Source organism: Tamandua tetradactyla, chromosome 11 (assembly GCF_023851605.1).
Source record: "Tamandua tetradactyla isolate mTamTet1 chromosome 11, mTamTet1.pri, whole genome shotgun sequence".
NCBI classification, from domain to species: domain Eukaryota; kingdom Metazoa; phylum Chordata; class Mammalia; order Pilosa; family Myrmecophagidae; genus Tamandua; species Tamandua tetradactyla.
Window position 1 is genome coordinate 74,551,795 of NC_135337.1, and position 6,355 is coordinate 74,558,149.

The following is a 6,355-nucleotide window of genomic DNA, read 5'->3' on the forward strand; positions in this document are numbered from 1 at the left end:
GGGAAAGGCAAATCAAAACCAAAATGATGGATGGATTGTATGGTGTGTGAATATATCTCAATAAAATTGCATTTAAATTCAAACCCACGATGAGATACCATTTCCTATACTTTAGAATGTCTGCTATCAAAAAAATGGAAAATTACAAGTGTTGGAGAGGATGTGGAGAAATATGATCATTCATTCATTGTTGGAGGGACTGGAAAATGGTGCATCTGCTGTGGAAGACATTTTGGTGGTTCCTCAGAAAGCTAAGTATAGAATTACCATATACCCACAACCCCATGCTAGGTATATATCCAAAATAATTGAAAGCAGGTGCTCAAACAGATTTTTTTCAAATCAATGTCCATAATGGCACTACTCACAATTGTCAAAAGATGGAAGCAGCCCAAGTGCCCATCAACCAATGAATGGATAAACAAAATGTGGTATATATATATATATATACACAATGGAATATTATTCACCTATAAAAAGGATTGCAGTCTTGATGCATGCAACAACATGAATGAACCTTGATGACATCATGACGAGTAAAATAAGCCAGACACAAAAGGACAAGTATTTTATGAGCTCACTGATTTGAAGCAATTAGAAAAAGCAAACTCATAAAGTCAGAATCTAGAATACAGATTACCAGAGGACAGAGTGGGGATAGGAAATGGGAAGTTAAGGCTTAAATGCACAGGGTTCCTATTTGGAATGGTGGAAATATTTTGGTACTGGATGGTAGTGATGGTAGCACAACATCATGAATGCAATTAATGACATTGAAATATCTGAATGTGATTAAAAGGAGAATTTTTTATTGTATTTATGGTCACAGAATAAAAATTTTAAAAAATGCAACTACACTACACAGAGAACCTTAATTAAACCATGTACTTTAAAAGTACAATTATAAAAACATGCTATCATCAATTGTAACAAATTTCCATATCAATGCAAGGGGTTGGAACATAACAAGCATTAGAGAGGATATCACAAGGGTGAGGCGATGTATGGGAATCCTGTATGCCATTTTTATTTTTTAATGCAATTTATTGAGCTATATTCACACAGCATATAATCCAGGCACAGTATACAGTCAATGGCTCACAGAATCATTATAATTGTGCATTCATCATCATAATCAATTTTAGAACACTTTTGTTACTACAAAAAACAATAGTAAAATACAATAAAAATTAAAAGGAGTACCCAAAACATCCCAAGCCCTTTATTTCCCCATTATATGTTAATTTTTTTACTTTATTTTATTATTCCTTTGCCCAAACACTGGGTTAAAGGGAGTGTCAGTCACAAGGTTTTCACAATCATGTGGTCATGTGATAAAAGCTATATAATTGTACAATCATCGTCAAGAATCAAATCTACTGGATTACAGTTCAATAGTTTCAGGTATTTCCTTCTAGCTATTCTAATATTCTAGAAACTAATATAATGCATAAGAATAACCTTCAGAAAGACCTCCCAACTCCATTTGATATCTCCTAGCCACCGAAACTTTATTTTGTTCCATTTCTTTTCCCCCTTTGTTCAAGAAGGTATTCTAAATCTCATGATGCCAGGGCCCAGGTCATCCTTGGGAGTCATGTCCCACATTGACAGCAGACTACACCCACGGGAGTTGTGTCCATATAGGGGGAGGGTAGTGAGTTTATTTGCAGAGTTGGCTGAGAGAGAGAGAGGTCACATCTGAACAACAAAAGAGGTTCTCTGGGGATGACTCTTAGGCATAATTATAAATAGGCTTAGTTTCTCCTTTGCAGGAATAAGTTTCTTAAGGGCAAGCCCCAAGATCAAGAGCTTGACTGATTAAATTGGGAGTCCATAATGCCTGTGAGAATATCAGGAGTTCTCAAAGGGGAGAAGTTTAATATTTCCACATTTTTCCCCAGTCCCTCAAGGGAACTTGGCAAATATTTTTTTTTATTTTCTGCAAAAGATACTCTGGGATGTAGCAGAGTATTTCCTTAAACTGGACAGAATAACAAGATCTCATTTCCTATTCTAGGTTCCATGTAGTGACATTGCTTAAATCAACTGACCATACAGGTTAAATTAGATAGTGTGCTACAGAAAATATAAATTTTGTCCTAAATAATCATCTCTTCCTTTGGTTTCAAACAGAAGTTGAAGTATGAAAACACAGTCAATATCATCCTTTACCCTGTATTCAGATTTACCTTAGTTCTAACCAGATCAGCTTCATTTATATCTCTAATTGAAGTCTGATCTCTTTTTTTTGGCTTCTTTAACAGTTGCGGTATGGAGAAATACTGACTTTCAGAGCTGCAGAACTCTGAGTCCCAGGTGTCCCACAGACACCCAAAGTTTCAGGAGCTACTAGGTTACACACAAATAGTTCAGCATCTCAGAATTTAGAAATAATAGTTAAAACTCAGGAATAGATGTGAATGCTGTAAAAGCTTACAATCTACGGACCTTTACAATGTCCTTATTGAACATTCTGTACTCCATAACCATCAATTGCCCAATCTCTGCCCACATTCTATCTCCTGATAACCGTTGCTCTCAAGTTCAATTCTCAGCATTTGCTCATTATAGTTTATATTAGTGAGGCCTTACAATATTTGTCCTTTTCATTTCTGGCTTATTTCACTCAACATACTGTCCTCAGGGTTCATTCACATATTTGCATCCCTCACAACTTCATTCCTTCCTGAAGCCACTCAATATTCCACTGTATATAGGGCAATGTGATAGTGGCTCAGTGGCAGAATTCTTGCCTGCCATGTCAGAGACCCGGGTTCAATTCCTGGTTCCTGCCCATGCAAATATATATATTTATATATATATTTCATTGTATGTATACACTACAGTTGCCCTCTCTGCTCATCAGGTGATGTACCCTTAGGCTACCTCTATCCATTGCAAATTGTGAATACTGCCACCATAAACACTGGTGTGCAAATGACTGTTCATGTCCCTGCTTTCAGTTCCTCCAGGTATATACCTAATAAGGGTGTTTCAGGATCATATGGCAACCCCACACTTAGCCTCCTGTGGAGCCACCACTGCCCTTCAGAGGGGCTGCACTCTTTGCTTCCATACCAGCAATAATAGGTACATCCTCTCTCTGCATCTTCTCCAGTCCATACATCCTCCTGTTTATTCTTCAAACAATGTTATTCACACACCATACAATTGATCCTAAGTGTGCAATCAATGGTTCCTGGTATAATTGCATAGTTATGCAGTCACATCACAATCTATCTGAGGACATTTCCATAATGAAGCCCCATGCGTCTCAGTTTTTCCCTCAAATTCTTTCACCAGGCTCCAACCAAGTGAAATTTTGGATGGTAGCATATATAGGGAACACAGATATGAGGAAGCTATGCTCACCTCATAAAGCAGTTTACTATCCAACCGTGAACCATGACTTTGAGAAAAATTGTTTTTGAAATCAGAAGGTCTTATTTCAACTTTAGGCATCTCTACATTCTAGCTGGGTATCATTCTGGCTTTAGTTCCTTTTGCTTTAAAATATAGTATAGACATAATATGTGGCCCTCTGGTGCTAGGGCACAGCCATCAGCTGAGTGGCTTCCGAAACAGGATGTGACACCAGAGGTCAGACTTGAATCATTGTATTGCACTGTGCAGCAGGACACAAAACTTTGTGGGTGCCTGGTGAGTCAGGACCAAGGAGGGACAAACAGCTGTATGTTTTATACATAGCAGGATGCAGAAATGTTTATTTAAGGCAACGTGACCAGTCATAAGGCAAGTTGGAAATGATAACCATAATTGGGGTGAGCTGCAGATATGTTGTTACTGATTTATTGACCTTTACACTGAGCATGTGGGGGACTTCCCAGCTGGCACAGTGACTGCCTCACTTGGGGTTAATGGCTGCTGGCTGACTATGGCTCATTTTGATGGTTTGTTGCAGACTCCACAATATACTAGCATATTTACCAAACACAATCATCATGAACATTAAAAGAAGAATTTTGTAAAATGTGCTAAGCGGATGTTAATTACTAATCATATACATCTGTTAAAAGTAAACAACATATAATAAATCCCAGCCATTAACAAATACACTATCAATTTCAGAATTAATTAATGCCTCTCTTAAACCAAGCAGCTGACCCCTTCTCAACTATAGGCCATGGAGAATCCTTTAATAAACTCTGCTTTCCCCGAATTATATGTAAAAGTACAATCAATATAAAAGTGGTCACAAATGTTATCTTTTACCCCTCAGTCCATCAAGTACCTAAACAGATTTCTAGAGATTCAGCATAATTTGTTTCAGAGGTAAACACATGAAGGATTTAAATTCCTTTTACATATGTTCTGTGACCCAGAAATTAGGATTTAAAGGATGGTTTTTATTACTGAATTGTTAAATATTCCTTTTTGCTTTCTGGTGTACTGAAGTTGACAGAGGGAAATACTTGAAATCGCTAAATAGTAATCCAGCTGCTTTCATCTCTGAAAAGGCTCCTACAGCCTTACCTTCTGCCCTTCTGATTGTGAAACCCTTGTGACTGACCTTCATTTGTACCCATTTATCCAGTTTTTCAACTTTAGAGTCCTGTGATCACTAAAGACAGCCCCTAATACTGATGGTCCCCATCAGTATTTCAGACCTTGGCCAAATTACTTAACCTTTCTTCACCTCAGTTTTCAGTTCTGTTTTATTGGATTAATATAGATAAAACACCTACAGTAGTGCCTAGGACATATTCATCTCATGCCAGCCGCTAGCACCATCACTGTTTCTTGTATGGCCTCCCAGGCAGTGCTCTGCTTCTTCAAAGTTGGTACCCCCCACCCCAAATAGGTGCCATCTCTTCCTTACATATGATTTCTTCATTTTAAACCTATTTTTTTTTAAAACATGGGCAGGCATCGGAAATCGTACCCACGTCTCCGGCATGGCAGGCAAGAATTCTGCCACTGAGCCACTGTCGCAGTGCCCTTAATTTCTTTATTTTGAATGCTGTTAATTGACTTGTGTTGTGAATTGGTTTGATCAGATATGTTTTGTTTTCCTAACATCCAGCTAAGTGAGAAAATTGGGCCCCAAAGGTGAATCAATTAGACCAGTGAGCACTTTGAGAACCATATCTTCTAAACCCATGTGATGTTGTATGGATACCTAATGGGTATTTGGAACCAGGAATAGGCTTTGGAATTTGAGGCAGGGATGGAGACGGTTGTAATAGGAAGTATGTGACATTTTCAAAAACAAATGCTATGTTCTTTCAAAATTGTCCTGAGAGTTGACGTAGCACTTGAAAAAGTGACACATTTTTTGTGCTGCAGAATTGCAGTTCATTTGCTATGCTTTACAAGGTTGGTGATCAAGAAAGGATCCATACTGCACATTAGTTATTTAGAAGCAATAAAAATTAAAATTTTTTTACCTTTTTTTATAGTGAGATTATATTCTGATCTGATCGGTCTCATCAAGGAGTGCATTTCCCAGTCCCCCACGTGCTACAGTCAACCAAGCTCCTGGATCTTGCGGAGCTGCTGAGGGTAGCAGGTAGATCTTTTGAATGCTAAACTGCAGCGGGAGGTTTCTGTGTTAGTCTTATGTCATGTGAGGCAAGCATTAAAACTTTGCTTATGGTTGTCAGAGAGCAAAGATTAGTTTTTTTCCTAGAAAGACTGGCATAATCATAAACCACATTGTGAAAGCTCTATCATTATTCATCATCCTCAAGAAACATGGCTACTGGAACACAGCTCTACATTTTCAGGCAGTTTCCTCCAGCCTCTCCATTACATCTTGACTAACAAGGTGATATCTACTTAATGTGTAAGAGTAACCTCCAGGATAACCTCTCGACTCTATTTGGAATCTCTCAGCCATTGACACTTTATCTCATTTCACTCCACCCCCTTTTGGTTGAGAAGGTTTTCTCAATCCCTTGATGCTGAGTCTCAGCTCATTCTAGGATTTCTGTACCATGTTGCCAGGAAGGTCCACACCCCTGGGAGTCATGTCCCACATAGACAGGGGGAGGGTGGTGAGATTGCTTGTTGTGTTGGCTGGAGACAGAGGCCACATCTGAGCAACAAAAGAGGCTCTCTTGGGGGTGACTCTTAGGCCTAAATTTTAATTAGACTTGACCTATCCCTTGTAGGGTTAAGTTTCATATCAACGAACCCCAAGACTGGGGCCTCAGCCTATAGCTTTGGTTGTCCACACTGCTTGTGAGAATATCAAGAATTCAACGTGGGGACGTTGAATTTCTCTCCATTCTCACCATTCCCCGAAGGGAACTTTGCAAATACTTTTCCACTCACTGATCAAATCACTCTGGGATTCATCGGGGCATCACTCTGGACAAACCAAAAAATC